We start from the raw sequence: 19,860 nt of genomic DNA, 5'->3' as shown, positions 1-19,860 counted from the left end.
AGCGCTTCAGAGAATTTTTCACAAAACTAACTATAGTATGGTCAGAGATTGTGCCGATAGCGGTATGGCAAGGTGTGCGAGACATCACGGCCATCGAATAGACAAGGCGGGTAATACATTTTCGGATGGCAAAATTTAGAAGAGACAGAGTCGGTGTAGTGATACAACACCGACAACTGGAAGGACATAAAGCAGGCCTTATACGGTCCGACGGTGTTCACTTAATGGATATTGGACTAGACATATTTCTGTCAGGACACCAGGACGGAGTGGAAGAAGCATTAAGAGTGATGGATGGGGGTCAGAGTCCTGCATACGAGTATGCAGGATCCTCTGTGGCCTGGAAATAGAAAGAACTTGTTAGAGAGTTACACTTGTTGGCCAACTTGCCGGTTTGGAGACCCAGAGCTTGCTGCAACAAGCTGAATTATTTTAGAAAGAAAATGCCTTTCTAATTGAATGAGCATAAAGAGTTAATAAAGCTGTAACCAATCCTCACTCATCCAGTTGTAAGAGTTACATTATTGTATTGTCCATGATAGGGGGGCGGTAGGGGGGCAGAGCGTATGAGTTTGGTTGAGGGTCCCCACAGTCTGCCTAGGCTAGATGCATTTAAAAATTCTTATTAGATACACAGGCGGTGCAGCTTGCTTCACAGCTGGGCTACTACGCCCAAAGTATTGCCTAGGCTAGATGCAGTTAAAATTTCTACGCTTACTAGCACACACTGAAGCTTTGGAGCAGACCTCTGAGTAAACAGCGCTTCAGATTTGACCATCTGTGTTACCCCAAGCCATAGTGTATGTAGTTTCTTACAGCTAAAAGGGGGGGAACGATCCAACCCACCTGGAATTGATGATGCCAACATCATGTAAAACACAGCAAGGGGACTCCAAAAAGAGTCTCCATTTTTTTCAAAAATTGTGACACAAACACCACTTAAGTGGCATCAATTGCCCCAGAGTTGCTTAAAATGGTTGGTGAGGTGATTTTACCAAATCCTCAAGCTTTTAGTCTTCCCAAGATGACACAGGGGTAGAAAAGTCCTTGCGGATCTATGATTTGTTCATCTTTATGAACGTGAGTCTGTCTACATTCTCAGTGGACAGCCGCGTGCGCTTAACTGTCAGCACACCACCAGCAGCGCTGAACACACGTTCAGAGAGAACGCTGGCTGCAGGGCATGACAAGATCTCCAAGGCATGAGTGGCGAGCTCCGGACATTTTTCCAGATTGGATGCCCAAAATGAGCAAGGGTCCAGTGACACAGTCATAGCTTCGATGTTCACTTGGAGATACTCCTGTACCATCCTCTCTAGGCGTTGACTATGTGTCAGACTTCTTGTCTCCTGTGGCCTTGCAAAGGATGGTCTAAAATAGTGGTGAAACGATCCACAAAATTGCTGTTACCAGCAGATACTGTGTTAATGTTACGGTGTGAGTGATGAAGACTCAATAGTCCCACAGTTTGCAAGTTAGAACTGTGAGATTCACTACGTGCACCACTGGTGTTTTGTGGAAAAGCACATGTAAGATTCTGCAACAGCCTCTGCAGATACTCCTGCATGCGTGAATCCCTTTCTTTGGCAGGAACTGTTTCGGCAAATTTACTTTTGTACCGGGGATCTAAGAGTGTGGCAACCCAGTAGTCGGGATTACTTCGAATTCTGACAATCCGAGGGTCAGGTTGCAGGTAGTGCAGCAAGAAGGCACTCATGTGTCTTGAGCATGCAGGAGGACCAAGTCCTTGTTGTGTTGGTAGCGAGGTAAGAATCATGCTTCCTTCCTCTGCCCTCTCCCCCCAACCTCACACAACAGAAATGTGATCAAAGTCTCCTTCATCTGATGAGTCTTACATGCCCATCGCCAGTTCGTCCTCCACTTCTTCCTCGGCTCCTGCACCTTCCTCAACAGTTTGGCTGCTACCATGCGTACTGGTTAATCCCACTCCCCCACCCTCCCATGCCTGCCGCCTTGGTGCTGTCGACCGGCTGGACCTTGGAGATGTTATCATTTCCGCATACGACTCCTCCTCTACTTCCTCCACCTCTTGTTGTCCCACCACCTGACTCTGAATTCTGTTTAACGTGTGCTCCAGCATGTATATCACCAGAATAGTTATGCTGATAATGGCATCGTCGTCAGCACCAAACATCCTCACCGCCATTTCAAAACTGTGCAGAAGGGTGTGTGGCACCCCTGAGGGTTCAGTCGCCACAGATGTACTGCATCTCACCCTCAGGTAAGGAAGGAGTATGGCTCGGGACTAGTGTTGAGCCACCCCCGTAGTGTTTGAGTACAGTTCGGTTCGTTGAACACCCGTATGTTCGCCGAATTGTATGTCAAACTGTTCGTCGAACACCTTCGAACACCGTTAAAACCAATGGCAGGCAAGCAAAAACACATAGAAACACATAGAAAACACCTTCAAAGGTGTCCAAAAGCTGACAATCTGCTCAGAAGACACAAATAACACATGGAAAAGTGAAAAGTACATATAGTCATGCGAAAAGAAAAGAGGTGGAGGAGTAAAAGGAGGGGGAGACACAGATATAGGCATGTCATGCCCTTCTAAAATCAAGAAAGGCTGTAGTAAAAATCTAAAATCAGCCTACTAACTCTCAGATGTCGTGGCAAGAAAATTTAAAAAAGAAATATCTTTAGGTAGAATGGTGGTTCCATTCAGAAAACTTTCCTTACAAGACGTAGTGGTATCCCCGTTGTGAGTTGTGCCAAAAACGGAACCCAACACATTCGGACTAATCCACCATTTGTCATTTCCAAGGGGCAGGTCCGTAAACGACAAGATCGACGCGGAACCAAGTACAGTAGTATATACTGTACATCCTTTGACAAGGCAATCAGGCGGATCAAGAAGTTGGGAAGGGTCACCCTAATGGCCAAAACAGACATTGATGTGGCGTTCCGGTTACTTACTACCTGTGCCTCTGAATAGTGTCCACCTATTGGGCTGCTTCTGGGAAGGAGAAAACTATATAGATCGCTGTTTGCCCATGGGGTGCTCCAGATCCTGCTCACTATTTGAGATGTTTAGATGCTTCCCCGAATGGGTTGTAACGGACATTTCTAAGGGAGCACATATTATCCATTACCTTGACAACTTATTATGCCTGGGCCCAAAAGATTCGCCACAATGTGAATACACGCGATAGTCTACCTGTGAGAAGGAGAGAGGGGGAGGGAGAGCGGACACCACAGAGCCGAGGGGTTAGATGGAGAACGGAAGAAGGAAAGAGGGCGAGGGAGGTAAGGGAGTACAGTGCAAGGCCAACATTAGCTCCCCCACGTTCATGCTGGGTGGGGAACAGCCCTGGGAAGAAAAGCCACTTGCGCATCCCTTTGAGGTTACGGGTGCGAGCGGGTAGAGGGACTACGCTGGAGTGCCAAGCCAACACGGCAAGTCCGTTCCTGCCCGTGCGACCTCCGTGTCGCCGGGGTTGTTCCAGAGCCTCAGTGGACCCTGACGGCCAGCCCCCCTCTCCCACTACTGGTGCCTGGCTGCTGGTGGGTGGAGCCCCCCCGCGGTGGGAGGGAGTAACATCTGCAGAAGAAAGACCATCTTCCAGCCAAGCTAAGATGTCTACTTCTTTTCGTGAACAATGTGATACGATCCCTTTCTTACGGACACGCCCATCGCTACAAATTCCAGAAGAGGCACAAAAACAGCAGGTGCTTCAACATGTATCAAGTGCTCCTTCAAGTGGGCTCTCCTCCACCTCAACTTCAACATCACAAATACTTCAGTCCTCAGAGGTGTCACCCCAATCGCACTTGCTTCCTCACAGATCCCAAGTCTCCAGCTGTCCGTATGAGTATGGGGTAACACAGGTGGTTGAGTCTGCACAGCTGTTTACTCATACTATTGCCTGGGAAATGGAGGTCTGCTCCAGAGCTTCTGTTAATCCAGACGAGGAAATGATCTCCACTGATGCCCAGAATCTTTATGAGTCAGATCCAGGACCAGATGAAGAAGGTTCTAAGCATAATGTAGACCCTCATTCCCAAACTGTAACTCCTGTTGGTGGAGACAATGATGAAGACGATGATGAGACTCAAATACCTCATTGGAGTGACAACTTAACTTTTCGGGCAGAGCAGGAAGAGGTTGGCTCTGAGGGCGACGGGTGTGATAACACACAGGGTGATGATGACGAGGTTGGAGATCCCACTTACTGTCAACCCACAGTCAGCCAGTTGATGAGGTCAGCAGAAGAGGTGGAGGAGGATGTGACTAGCCCAGGGGATGGGGATGACTCGGTACCCGGGCCTTTGCCTGGCCTTTGGGATGTCGCGGTGGTCGGCTCCCGGGCCCGTGCCCTGGGGTCACTGTTTAAAAGGGTGGATAATTGTTAATTTTATAAGAGTTCGTGACGCCACCTGTGGTATCTGGTGAGATGCACCAGCGCTGCAGTAGTCCACTGAGGCTGGTGATAAGGCATCTCGATGGTATAGCTCCCCACAGGTGGAGCTAGGCCTCAGAATAGAATATGCAGGGGGAATGCAGGACAGGCGAGACCCAGCTGGGTCAGAGCAATAACGGGAACGGACACGATAGTCACTTCAGTACCTTTTACTGGTGGAAATTCAGGCACATCCCGGAGCACTGTAGGGTGAAGGGTGCATATCAGGATCGTCCCCAATGAGCGGGTGTAGGGTCTCCTGTTTCTTGCCTCTGCGTAGAAAGCTCCTGACCTGCCTGGAGCTAGGCCTAACTTTGTCTCTGTCCTGCGCTGGCTGACCTTGTGGTAGGGCCTTGTCTTGGAGTTCACGCTCCCAGTATGCGGGGCCTAAGCGTCTCCTGGCTCTGTTACGTATCAGCACCTTAGCGGTCCTGGGACTTGTAGTTCTCCAGGGATTCCGGTTATGCCTTACTGGGTCATAGAGATCCCGATAAGCTCGGATCCGGTGTCCGGTAAATTCTTCTGGGTGAGCTGGTTAAACTCCTCTGCCCCCTATGTACTAACTCGCCACTCGCATTCGGCCTACTCGGGCCCTCACTAGGCTATACACACTACTGGCAGCTTGCCGCGCTTCACCAATCTTATGGCGCCGGCACACCTTAAGCTCTAACTGGGCTCCCTGAATCTAGCTAGCAGGAGCCTCGTGCTCTACTGCTGATCTATTAATTGAGTTCTCTAGACTAGACTGAGCTCCATTGCAGACTGACCTCTCTTTGGCTTCTCTACTGCAGGAACTCTTCAGAGGAACTGAACAGCCTAGCTCCACCTTCCCTATTTATATCCCTAACGGGCTCCCTCTGCTGGTCTGAGGTGGAAGGTGGAGATGTGTGAATGTTTATGGGGGCCTCTTGTGGAGGATTCCATCAATGCACTCTTCTAGGATCTGTGATACCAAGCGCAGCTGGGTGTCACAGATGCTATTGACGACGAGGTTAGGTTGCGCCTTCCTGGACAGAGACGGCGTACTGGAAGCATGTCAACAACTGCATCCTCAACCACAACTCCGCCTCTGACCACAAGTCGTAGTGGCTCTTCAGGTTGCATGGGGATCGATAAGGATGACCCAACTCGTGTTATCTGTAATATTTGTCACCAAAAGCTAAGTAGAGGACAAAAAATCCATAGTTTGAGTACTTTATGCATGAACCGTCACATGGATATGAAGCATAAGTTGCAGTGGGAAGCTCACTGTGCTACAATGCGGGCTAGCGGGCCGGGCCAACCACCGTCTCCCCATTTTGTGAATCCGTGGCCTCTTCATCCTCGGTGACTGGGGGGACAGCAGTCACACATATTTTTGGATGCAGACCTGCCACCCTTTTACCCGCAACAGCCAGTGTGATAGACAGGTCATCATTTCATTTGGAAGTTGAAACACCAGCTGGTGTTGAGCACTGTCCGACATTGAGAGCATCACCTTTGGATCAAGGCAACCTAACTTTTCCACCTGCATCTTCCTCACAGACCGGCAGTTTGCAGGGGACACCCTACTCAACCCCGTCTAAGCACAACAGCCAGCCCTCAGTCCCTCAGATGTGTACAAGTAAAAGACCAGTTCCTCCTAGCCATGAGAAAGCTAAGAGGTTGAATTTCACCATCTGCAAGCTGTTGGCTACAGAAATGCTGCCTTTCCACCTGGTGGACACAGAGGATTTTTGATACCTTATGTCCGTCGCAGTGCCCCAGTACCAGATGCCCAGTGGGCACTACTTCTCAAAGAAAGGTGTGCCTGCGCTACACCAGCATGTCACACACAACATCACCGCTTCTTTGAGAAACTCTGTGTGTGACAGGGTGCATTTCACCACAGACACTTGGACGAGTAGGCATGGACAGGGGCTTTACATGTCGCTGACTGGGCACTGGGTAACTATGGTAACAGCAGGACATGGGGCTGCTGTCCAAGTCTTGCCATCCCCACGAGTTGTACATCAATCCTCTTTATCTAGAAGTTCTTCCACTGCTTCTTCCTCCTCAAACTCCTCTCGGTCCTCCACCTGCACCCAAAGCCTGTCTGCTAATGCCACCCGCTTTCTAACTGTGCAGAAGGAATCCTGCACACCTCCTTACTATGCTGGAAGCAGGGCTCAACGGCATGAGGCGGTGTTTACTTTGAAATGTCTGGGAAATGTGAGTCACACAGCTGTGGAGTTGTGGTCAGCTCTGGAGACCCAGTTTCATGAATTTTTGTCTCTACTGGACCTGCAACCAGGAAAGGCCGTGTGCGACAATGCTGCCAACCTGGGTGCGGCCCTTCGCCGGGGCAATGTCACACACATGCCTTGTATGGCTCACGTGTTGAACCTGGTTGTCCAGCAATTTTTAGCCCACTATCCCGGACTAGATGGCCTTCTGCAGAGGGCACGGTCGCTATGTGCTCACCTCCACCGTTCGCATCTCACAGCTCAATGACTTACATCTCTACAGAAGTCGTTGGGCCTGCCAGTTCACCGGCTGAAATGCGATGTGCCGACACGGTGGAATTCAACTCTACACATGTTGCAGTGACTGTGGCAGCATCGACAAGCCCTGGTGCAATACGTTCTGACGTATAGCCTGGTCCAACGAGATCCAGAGGTGAGGCAAATCACGCTGCAGGAGTGGTCTCAGATCAGGGACATATGAAGTTGACGCGCCCCCTGGGCCGTGGGGTGCCCAGAGCCGGGCCGGTAGACGCTGGGGGTTGTAGTCACTGAGGCGGTGACCCGGTCCGTGACCCAGGGCGGCCAATCCAAGGGTAATTTGTATATATGGGTTTTATAATGTCCGACTACGCCACCTGTGAAGTGCGGCCAAAGGGGCTGCCACTGCGGAACAGTCCTCTGAAGCTGGTGGTTTTGCAGCAATGGTATTATTACTCCCCACAGGAAGAGTGTAGCTTCAGGGCAGTGTGGGTGGAAGATGGTGGTTGTAGTGCAGAGAGTCAGTAATGAACACAGAGTCCGTGTGATGCAGTCCCAAGATCTTTACTCACAGTTGTTGCAGTCCAGATTACAGGTACCAGTGCAATCTCCCCTGTCGTGCTGTGCGTACTCAGTGAGGGGCTCAGTCCACCCACAGATAGCTCCGGAGTACTTAGCAGGACCCCCTTCTTTGTGTCCTTTCTTTTGCCTTCTCCCTGCACCTCACACCCAGTGACACTTCTATCCGGTATCCTCGGGCCTTGGCGGGTGACGTGTGTTCCGTCCCCTGGGTCCTATGAGGCTACCTTCTTAGTGAGACTGGTGAGGACTTTAGCCTGCAGTACATGAAATGCTGCAGCCTCTGGTTTCAAGTTGAGCCTTGCTGTTTCTCTGCTAGTTGAGGGACCGGTTCCCCTTCTCTGGAATGACCCCTCTACCTCCTGGTAGCAGCGGGCGTACGGGTGGCCTTCTGCACGGCCTGTACCCCTAGGGTCCCTTCTGTTCCTGGAGCCTTCCTGCTCCCACTCCTCTCTTCTCTCCTTCAGTCCTGGGCCTCCTAGGCTAGGCCCGCCTCCGGAGCAGAGCTCATGCAGAGCCTCTGCTCCTGTCACTTCTCCTCCTCTGACTGGCTTGCTCTTTCTAAGATTTCTTCCTATTTATACTCTAACTGTCATGTGCTTCCCTAAGCTGCTTTCTCCACCCACACCCACTACATAGGACCCTCCCGCCAGGTAGGGATCTGGGACTGTGCTCTCCCTTAGGAGCAATCTCGCCCTACCCCCACTGCGGGTATGTGTTGGAAGCAGGTGTTAGGGTCCCGAGCCATTCTCCTTCCTTACCTGAGAGTGAGAAAAAACACCTCTGGGTGAGATGCAAGTACCTCTGTGGCGACTGAACCCTCAGGGGCGCCACACACCCTTCTGCACAATTTTGAAATGGCGATGAAAATGTTTAGTGCTGACGATACCATTATTAGCATGACTATTCCAGTGATTTACATGCTGGAGCACACGTTAAACAGAAATCAGAGTCAGGTGATGGGACAAGAGGAGGTGGAGGAAGTAGAGGAGGAGTCGTATGCGGAAGGGATAACATCTCCAAGGTCGAGACGGTCGGCAGCACCAAGGCAGCAGGCATGGGAGGGTGGGGGAGAGGGCTTAACAAGGGTGCATGGTAGCAGCCAAACTGTTGAGGAAGGTGCAGGAGCCGAGGAAGAAGTGGAGGACGAACTGACGATGGGCATGTAAGGCTCATCAGATGAGGGAGAGCTTGATCACATTTCTGTTGTGTGAGGTTGGGGGGAGAGGGCAGAGGAAGGAAGCATGATTCTTACCTCGCAAGGTAAGAATCTTACACAACAAGGACTTGGTCCTTCTGGATGCACAAGACACATGAGTGCCTTCTTGCTGCACTACCTGCTACATTACCCTTGGATTGTCAGAAAATCTAAGTAATCCCGACTACTGGGTTACCACACTGTTAGATCCCCGGTACAAAAGTAAATTTGCCAAAATAATTCCTGCCATAGAAAGGGATTCACGCATGCAGGAGTATCTACAGAGGCTGTTGCAGAATCTTACATGTGCTTTTCCACAAAACACCAGTGGTGCACGAAGTGAATTTCACAGTTCTAACTTGCAAACTGAGGGACTGTCGAGTCTTCATCACTCAAACCGTAACAGTAACACAGTATCTGCTGGTAAGAGCAATTTTGTGGAATCGTTTCACCACTTTTTTAGACCATCCTTTGCAAGGCCACAGGAGACAAGAAGTCTGACACATACTCAATGCCTAGAGAGGATGGTACAGGAGTATCTCCAAGTGAACATCGAAGCCATGACTATGTCACTGGACCCTTTCTCTTTTTGGGATTCCAACCTGGAAAAATGTCCGGAGCTCGCCACTCACTCCTTGGAGATCTTGTCATGCCCTGCAGCCAGCATTCTCTCTGAATGTGTGTTCAGCGCTGCTGGTGGTGTGCTGACAGATAAGCGCACGCGGCTGTCCACTGGGAATGTAGACAAACTCACGTTCATAAAGATGAACAAATCATGGATCTGCAAGGACTTTTCTACCCCTGTGTCATCCTGGGGAGGCTAAAAGCTTGTGGATTTGGTAAAATCACCTCACCAACTGTTTTATGCAACTCTGGGGCAATTGATACCACTTACGTGGTGTCTGAGCCACAATTATTGGAAAAAATGGAGACTCTTTTTGGAGTCCCCTTGCTGTGTTTTACATGATGTTGGCATCGTCAATTCCAGGTGGGTTTTGTCTCGCCCCCCCCCTTTTAACCGTAAGAAACTACATACACCATGGCTTGGGGTAACACAGATGGTTGAGTCTGAAGCGCTGTTTACTCAGCGGTTTGCTCCAAAGCTTCAGTGTCTACCAGTCAGCGTAGTAGCCCAGCTCTGAAGCAAGCTACACCGCCTGTGTATCTAATAAGAATTTTTAACTGCATCTAGCCTAGGCAATACTTTGGGCATAGTAGCCCAGCTGCAAAGCAAGCTGCACCGCCTGCGTATCTAATAAGAATTTTTAACTGCATCTAGCCTAGGCAGACTGTGGGGACCCCCAACCAAACCCAGACGCTCAGCCCCCCTACCTCCCCCCTTTCCTTGACAATACAATAATGTAACTCTTACAACTGGATTGGTGAGGATCGGTCACAGCTTTATTAACTCTTTATGCTCATTCCATTAGAAAGGTATTTTATTTATAAAATAACTCAGCTTGTTGCAGCCATCCCTGGTTCTCCACACCGGCAAGTTGGCCAACAAGTTTAACTCTCCAACATGTCTTTTCTATTTCCAGGCCAAGGAGAATCCTGCGTACTCGTATGCAGGACTCTGACCCCCATCCATCACCCTTATCACTTTCTCCACTCCGTCCTGGAGCCCTGACAGGAATATGTCCAGTACAATATCCAATAAGTGAACACCATCGGGCCATATGAGGCCTGATTTATCTCCTTCCAGTTGTCGGTGTCGTATCATTACACCGTATCTGTCCATTCTAAATTTTGCCATCCGAATATTTATTACCCGCATTGTCCGTTCTATGGCCGTGATGTCTCGCGCACCTTGCCATACCGCTATCGGCACAATCTCTGACCATACTATAGTTAGTTTTGTGAAAAATTCTCTGAAGCGCACAGTGTCTAGTTTCATTATTGTCATTAGTTATGCGCTCTTGTGATGACCTAGGTCATTTCCCCCGGCCTGTATAACTAAGATGACCATACCTCTTGCCTCTCTCCCTACCTTGATTACCTCCATTAGTACCTGTGGCCATAGCAGGCCTCTAATACCTCTCCAGTTGAAATATGTGTTATGAAACTCTAATTTCCTCCCGCCTGGGCGGACTTTTGCCCTTTTTTCTGCCCAATATATATATATACTGTTGGCTTAGCATCACCTGTAAAAGAAACAAACCACGCTAGGATAACAAATCCGGTCTTATGTATCTCGCCAAACACGTGGATCGCCATCTCCCTATCCTCTGAACTTACGTTTCTTACAGTCCTGCTCTTGCTGCTTCCGTGGCCATGCCTATGCGGAATGAGTGTGTCCCGTAATCTTTGGGGTGGTTCCCTGCCGATGTTATGCATTTATGAAATATAGCTTGGAACTGGTATCTTGATAATGGCATTCCATCAATGTGTGATAGGAATAAATTACTTTGTGATCTGACGGTTATATATGTTTTTACTATTGTTACCCGACTCAGTGTACCATTTGTGGGTTGTAGAAGTACCCAAGTGCCCCTGCCCGCTGGAACCGTTTTCGATTGACGTATGCGTAGACGTATTGCATTATTGGCTATGACTACATCCTGGTGTAATAAGCCTCCACCGGTGGTAATTTTTTATTGAGGAACTAATTCGCTTAATCATAGCGCCCCGAAGAAGGCGATCGCAAATGCAGTAGACAGTAGTGTTGCTTCAAATTGTGAGTGTCATGTTAATGGTATTAGGTATATGATGTGAGAAATCAGTTTTAGTGACACGGGACAGGACGTCTACACGCCTGACTTGGCTGAACCCTTTTCCACCCTTTTTTTATTGTCTGATGATGAATCTCTTTGTCACATCTCCCCAATTCAGTAGTTGGAAGTGAAATGCTACTCCGGTCAGACACCACTGCGCTGACGCCCCTGATATGCCCCTCATCATTAGCTGGTGTAGAAATTCTATGGTGACTTGTAATCTGGCTTGTTCACATTGGTCAACCCGTCTGCCTGCTACTAGTCGTGTCCACTCTTCCCATGCCTTACCGTATGCTTGCCACGTCGACGGGGCAACTGACGCTCTGATTAATGGCATCAACTATTCGCCACTAGATCCCATAGGGAGGGTGGGCAACTGTTGCCTGATGGGTGGGTGTTGGGGAGGAGCTCTGTGAAAATCTGCCAATTGAATTGTGATAAAGCGTAAGCAGCAGCTTTAGACCTCTCAGCATCATGGCTAGCGCGGACCCATACATTGTGTTTTAGGCACAGAAATGCTAGCCGGCGTAGTAGGCCTAGCACTGGGAGAGATGATGATGCCATCTTATTATTGCAGTGCGCTAGGCTGGTGTTTTTTGTTTTGAAGCGAATATTTTTGTTAGCCAGGCACGCGCCCCATATTTCTATTGTTACCACTATTGGGAAAAATTATTTTCCCGGCTAGAAGCAGCTAAAAATTATTATTAATTTCAAAGCTGGTGGAGTTTGGTATCGATGGCCTAATACAATGAGTACCACACACTGCTACTATGCCCAAAATTATTTTCCAGGCAAGATGCAGCTACAAATTATTAGTAATTTGAAAGCTGGCGGAGCTTAGTATAGATTGGCTAATAGAATCAGTACCACATACTGCTACTATGACCAAAATTATATTCCAGACAAGATGCAGCTAAAAATTATTAGTAATTTGAAAGCTGGTGGAGCTTAGTATAGATGGCCTAATAGAAGGAGTACCACACACTGCTAATATGCCCAAAATTATTTTAAAGGCAATGTGCAGCTAAAAATTATTATTAGTTTCAAAGCTGGTGGATCTTGGTATCGATGGCCTAATACAATGATTACCACACACTACTAATATGCCCAAAATTATTTTCCAGGCAAGATGCAGCTAAAAATTATTAGTAATTTGAAAGCTAGTGGAGCTTAGTGTAGATGGCCTAATAGAATCAGTACCACACACTGCTAATATGCCCAAAATTATTTCACAGACAAGACGCAGCTAAAAATTATTAGTAATTTGAAAGCTGGTGGAGCTTAGTATAGATGGCCTAAAAGAATGAGTACCACACACTGCTACTATGCCCAAAATTATTTTACAGGCAAGATTCAGCTAAAAATTATTATTAATTTCAAAGCTGGTGGAGCTTAGTATAGATGGCCTAATAGAATGAGTACCACACACTGCTAATATGCCCAAAAATATTTTACAGGCAAGATGCAGATAAAAATTATTATTAATTTGAAAGCTGGTGGAGCTTAGTATAGATGGCCTAATAGAATGAGTACCACACACTGCTAATATGCCCAAAATTATTTTACAGGCAAGATGCAGATAAAAATTATTATTAATTTCAAAGCTGGTGGAGCTTGGTATATATGGCCTAATACAATGAGTACGACACACTGCTACTATGCCAAAAAATATTTTCCAGACAAGATGCAACTAAATATTATTTGTAACTTGCAAGCTGGTGGAGCTTAGTATAGATGGCCTAATGGAATGAGTACCACACACTGCTACTATACCCAAAATTATTTTCCAGACAAGATGCAGCTAAAAATTATGTGTATTTGAAAGCTGGTGGAGCTTGGTATAGATGGCCTAATACAATGAGTACCACACACTGCTACTAAGCCCAAATTATTTTCCAGGCAAGATGCAGCTAAAAATTATTATTAATTTGAAAGCTGGTGGAACTTAGTTTAGATGGACTAAGAATAAGTCCCCCACACTGCTACAAGTCCAAAATTATTTTCCGAGCTAGATGCAGATAAAAGTTATTTGTAATTTGCAAGCTGGTGGAGCTTAGTATAGATGGACTAAGATTATGTCCTATACACTGCTACAAGCCCAAAATTATTTTCCGAGCTAGATGCAGATAAAAATTATTTGTAATTAGCAAGCTGGAGGAGCTTAGTATAGATGGACTAAGAAAAAGTCCCACACACTGCTGCAAGCCCAAAATTATTTTCCGAGCTAGATGCAGATAAAAATTATATGTAATTTGCAAGCTGGTGGAGCTTAGTATAGATGGACTAAGAATAAGTCCCACACACTGCTAGAAGCCCAAAATTATTTTCCGAGCTAGATGCAGATAAAAATTATTTGTAATTTGCAAGCTGGAGGAGCTTAGAATAGATGGACTAAGAATAAGTCCCACACACTGCTACAAGCCCAAAATTATTTTCCGAGCTAGATGCAGATAAAAATTAGTAGTAATTTGCAAGCTGGTGGAGCTTACTATAGATGGCTTAATAGAATGATGCTATGTCCAAAAGGTTTTACTTGGCTAGGTGCAGTAAAAAAAATTGAATTCTATACACAGGTGGTGTAGCTTTCAACACAGATACACTACTCCTCTGACTAACACACACTGCAAGAGGCCAAAAAGGATTTGCTTAGCTAGATTTAGCCAAATGCTGTGAAAAACACTTGCACAGCACTGGCACAGACCTGCCTGGCAAAAACTGATAGGAACTGATGTAAGTTAGTCCTGAAAAGGACTGCAATTACAACTATTCCCTACTCCCAAGCTATCTGTATATTTCTGAGAAAATTGGCTTGAAATTAACACTGAAAGTATAGCGCACACAGCAACAGCGGTGCTGTCTAACAAGCAGCTGCAGCAGTGAGAAAATGGTGGTGACGGGGAATATGGCTCGGTCATATAGGGCAAGGACATGTGACATACACAGCCAATGGCACATGCCCTTGCTTGTGTGAAAAAAAGCACTTCGCTCCGTGTGTGCGCTGCTGATAGGCTGACAGATTGCACCTCCCCACTGTAAATGCGGGAAAGAGAATAAAAAATGGAGATCTTCATTATTTATGCAGAGATCCATCCCCTGCCCCTCGCCCCGCCCCGCTGTACACTCAAACTGCGTATTAACATTGATTATCAGCATTATTGTGAAAAAATCCAGTTATGATTTTGGTGCACGAACAGTTATTGAAAATAACCTCGAACAGCCGGATTTTTTTCAAATCATTTGTGTTCGCCGAACGGCTTGAAAACCGCTCAAAACAGCTCGAATTTGAGATTGGCTAACAGTTCGAGTTGAACAACGCTCATCTCTTCCTCTGACCTCCATGTCACTTCCAAGTGGCATTGGAGTGCCTCTTAATTTTTGTTAGGCATTGCACTCACTGTATGCCCTATAACTGTGTAGCCGAACTGCTCCTTTTGGTAGAGAAACATATCCTTCAAGACATGTGAGGTTGACTGGCCTGATATTGATGTGAATGGTCCCTGTTCCTCTTGCTCTTTCTCCTTTGCCACCACCTCATCCATCATTTATCACCTGAAGCTTTGTTTTAACGGGAGTCATAGAACTGGGATAGTAGCAGGAAAACATCCAGCAATCCTCTGAGGAGGTAGGATATGCGCCAAAACGCTGACCACCTCAAGCCTAACCGCAACTACATACATGCGCTTGCATTGCAAGAAAACAAAGCAGATGCTAAATTGTATCCTCATCATCATGCTCCTCACCTTGGCACTCTCAACTCCCCTGATGGAGAAGCCAGGGCCCACCGCAGGAGTCTGCTTCTCTGGTGGGCTCGTCCAATGCTGCCCTAAAGCTGGCCAGGCTAAGAAAAGTGTGTGGGAAGGTTACAGGAGAAATACGGGTGGCTGGGGACCGTTTATGGACACCCGGACGCCCCTAGGTGGCTGGGGACCGTGTGTGGACACCCGGCCACGGGGCGGCTGGGGACCGAGTATGGACACCTGGCCGCTCCCTGGCGGCTGGGGACCGAGTGTAGAGACACGGCCGCCAGGCGGCTGGGGACTGAGTATGGATACCAGGCCGCCGAAGCAGCCATGAGGTAGTGGCCAGCTTCAGCCACCTCCAAACTAAAAGGCCCAATTTCAAGTGCAAGCTAGCAGAATGCCATTGCAGCCTAGGGTTGGGTGGGTGGCAGGCTGCAAGCTTACGCTTGCATTAAAAGAAAACAAAGCAGATGCTAACTTCTATCATTATCATCATTCTCCTCACCTTGGCAATCTCAACTCCCCTGATGGAGAAGCCAGTGCCCACCGGAGGAGTCTGGTTCTCTGGTGGGCTCGTCCAATGCTGCCCTAAAGCAGGCCAGGCTAAGAAAAGTGTGGGGAAGGTTACAGGAGAAATAGGGGAAGCTGTGGACCGTGTGTGGACACCCGGCCTCGGAGCGGCTGGGGACCAAGTATGGACACCCGGCCATCCCCTGGTGGCTGGGGACCAAACGTGGACACCCAGCCGGCGGGCGGCTGGGGACTGAGTATGGATAGTTCGCTGCCGAAGCAGCCATAAGGAAGTGGCCAGCTTCGGCCTCCTCCAAACTGAAAGGCCCCATTTCATGTGAAAGCTTGCAGTATGGTTTTGCAGCCTGCGGGTGGGTGGGTGGCTGCATATTTGCGCTTGCATTGCAAGGAATGGGGGAGCTACAATAGAACACTGCCCTGGGCCAAGGACTTGCACGGGGATAGTTGCAAGTCTGCATCTTCTCATTCGGCAAGGATCACTTCTGATGATCACAGTGAGCTCAGCCCGAGCTTCGAGCACCCGAGTATTTTATTGCTCGCTCAACACTATTACTAATACATTGTTTTAAAATTTTAGTATAGATTCAGCAACCAAATTTTTTAACAAAGCTGCAATGTGTGAACCAAGCCATTCTTACTTCTCATATCACTTACCTCAGATATTTCCATGTTCCTTCCCTTAGTAATGGAAATTAGTTGATGATGAGAGATGAGAGTGCCAAGGTGAGGACAATGATGATGATGATGCTAGTTAGCATCTGCTTTGTTTTCTTGGAATGCAAGCGCATGTATGTAGTAGCGGCTAGGCTTGAGGTGGTCAGCGTTTTGGTGCATATCCTACCTCCTCCGAGGATTGCTGGATGTTTTCCTGCTACTATCCCAGTTCTATGACTCCGGTTAAAACAAAGCTTCATGTGATAAGTGATGGATGAGGTAGTGGCAAAGGTGAAAGAGCAGGAGGAACAAGGATCATTCACATCAATATCAGGCCAGTCAACCACATATGTATTGTAGGAAATGTTTCTGTAACAAAAGGAGTGGTTCAGCTACACAGTTATAGGGCATACAGTGAGTGCAATGCCTACCAATAATTTTGACGCACTCCAATGCCCCTTACAAAAAATGCCAAAAATTAGGACGGAGGATCTTGCAATACCCCTTACAAGAGCCATGGAGTACAGAACATTACAAACATTATTCACATTATTGGGAAGTAGGTCTCCAATAGTGTTGAGCCACCCCCGTAGTGTTCGGGTTCGGTTCGGTTCGTCGAACACCTTAGAACACCTTAAAACCAATGGCAGGCAAGCAAAAACACATAGAAACACATAGAAAATATGTTCCAAGGTGTCCAAAAGCTGACAAACTGCTCAGAAGACACTCTCTTTAAAAAAGCGGGCCGGCAATTCAGCAGCGGCATACACCAGTACCCGACAATTTAGACAAGAAGGAATAGAGCATCACACATAGATTTGAAAGATAGAAACATGTCAGTCACATATATAAGAAGTACAGTGACAGTGTTGGTTACTGTACTTGTCATTTAGTGTTAAAGGATTTATTAAAAAATATATTAGTGTTTTGATGCACCGTCTCTTAAAAAAGCCGGCCGGCAATTCAGCATCGGTAACCAACAATTTATAACAGAAAGAATAGAGCATCACACATAGATTAGAAAGATAGAAACAGATCTGTCACATATATAAGAGTTACAGTGATAGTGTTGATTACTGTACTTGTCATTTAGTGTTAAAATAAAGGATTTATTAAAGAAAAAATTGGCGTGGGGTTCCCCGTAATTTTAGTCTCTAGCGGAGGTTAAGCAGACGGCTGGGGCAGATGTTTGAAGCCTGGGAAGGGAGTAATACCCACGGAGCTTCCCAGGCTACTAATATCATCCCCCAGCTGAATACCTAGCCTTTACTAGCTATTAAAATGGGGGACCCCAAAAAAAATGACATGGGGTCCCCCCTATTTTAATAGCTAGCAAAGGCTAGGCAGACAGCTGGGGGCTGATATTAATAGCCCAGGAAGAGTGCCATGAATATTGGTTACCTCCCAGGCTAGAAACACCAGCTGTCAGCCACCCCAGAAATGGCGCATATATAGGATTTGCCAATTCTGGCACTTAGCCTCGCTCTTCCCACTGCCCTGTAGCGGTGGCAGTGGGGTAATAGGGTTGGGGTTGATGTCGGCTTATAATGCCAGCTGACATCAAGCCCAGGTTAGTAATGGAGAGGCGTCTATAAGACACCCCCATTACTAACCCCATAGTCAAAGTTACAAAAAACACAAACACTGAGAATAAAGTCCTTTAATTGAAATAAACACACAATTCTTTATTGATCTAAATTAAACCATACTTACCATCACGCCCATTCCAGCTAAAGTCAATGTCTTCTGCAATAAAAGTAAAATAATAAACCAACATCATCCTTACCTTTCCATGGTCCCCACGACAGCTTCAGCTCTGCTACATCGAGATGACAGGCTGGACCGCAGCAGAACGCTGCCATCCAGCTTGCCATGCCACAGACACTGAGAAGCGTAGGCATGCTTGTGCTCTGCAGTGTCTCTGAAAGATGACAAGCTGGATGGCAGCGCTCAGCTGTGATCCTGCCTGTCATCTCAATGCCATCCCAGTGGGGGAGAATTCTCCTTCTCAAGCACTGAGCGCTGAGAATTTTCCCACGCTGTCAGTGACGTGCATGAGGTGAGCCGAGTTCATTGGACATGAGCTCACCTCATGCACGTCACTGACAGCGTGGGAAAATTCTCCTGCACTCACCGCATGCGCAGCAGAATTTTCCCACGCTGTCAGTGACGTGCATGAGGTGAGCTGAGTTCATTGGACATCTGGATGCCGTCACAGCCAGACACTGAGAAGCGCAAGCATGCTTGCGCTTCTCAGTGTCTGCGGCATGGCAAGCTGGATGGCAACGTTCTGCTGCGGTCCAGCCTGTCATGTGAATGTAGCAGAGCTTGAGCCATCGTGGGAACCATGGAAAGGTAAGGATGATGTTGCTTTATTATTTTACTTTTATTGCAGGAGATCATTGGCTTCAGCTGGAATGGGCGTGATGGTAAGTATAGTTTAATTTAGAACAATAAAGAATTGTGTCTTTATTTCAATTAAAGGACTTTATTCTGGGTGTTTGTGTTTTTTTTTTACTTTGACTATGGGGTTAGTAATGGGGGTGTCTTATAGACGCCTCTCCATTACTAACCTGGGCTTGATGTCAACTGGCATTATAAGCTGACATCAACCTCAACCCTATTACCCCACTGCCACCACTACAGGGCAGTGGGAAGAGCGAGGCTAAGTGCCAGAATTGGCGCATCCTATGGGTGCGCCATTTCTGGTGCAGCTGACGGCTGGTGTTTCTAGCCTGGGAGGGGGCCAATATTAATGGCACCCTTCCTGGGCTATTAATATCAGCCCCCAGCTCTCTGCCTAGCCTTTGCTAGCTATCAAAATAGGGGGGACCCCACATCATTTTTTTGGGGGTCCTCCATTTTAATAGCTAGTAAAGGCTAGGTATTCAGCTGGGGGCTGATATTAGTAGCCTGGGAAGCTCCATGGGTATTACTGCCTTCCCAGGCTTCAAACATCTGCCCCAGCCGTCTGCTTAACCTCCGCTAGATACTAAAATTACAGGTTTCACTGTGAGCACTGTTCCCATCGATTTGGGGAATCACTGTAATGCCACAACCACCATGGCTGTGGCATTACAGTGAGTGGCAGACAATTCCTGCATGATTGGTGCTCTAAATAGTGCCAGACATGCAGGACACGCTTTTGGTGCACGAACAGTTATCGAACATAACCTCGAACAGCCAAATTTTTTGCAAATCGTTCGCGTTCATCGAGCGACTCGAACACTGCCCAAAAACGCTCAAATTTGAGATTGGCGAACAGTTCTAGTCGAACACCGCTCATCTCTAGTCTCCAATAGTATTTGCTTATGCCTTCAAAGCAAAAGATGCAAAAAATTAGGATGGAGGAACTTGCAATGCCCCTTACAAGAGCCATGCAGTACAGCATATTACAAACATAAATCCCATTATTGGGGAGTGGGTCTCCAATAGGATTTGCTTATGCCTTCCAAGCAAAAGCTGCCAAAAATTAGGACAGAGGAACTTTAAATAATGGCAACATGGACCACGGTCACCCTGGTGGTATAGTGGTGGTTGAGGCTGAGGATAAGGAGAAGA

Source organism: Phyllobates terribilis, unplaced genomic scaffold, assembly GCF_046119375.1.
Source record: "Phyllobates terribilis strain yellow unplaced genomic scaffold, ASM4611937v1 Scaffold_11__3_contigs__length_659146591, whole genome shotgun sequence".
In the NCBI taxonomy this organism is placed as follows: domain Eukaryota; kingdom Metazoa; phylum Chordata; class Amphibia; order Anura; family Dendrobatidae; genus Phyllobates; species Phyllobates terribilis.
Note: the sequence above shows the minus strand (reverse complement) of the source record.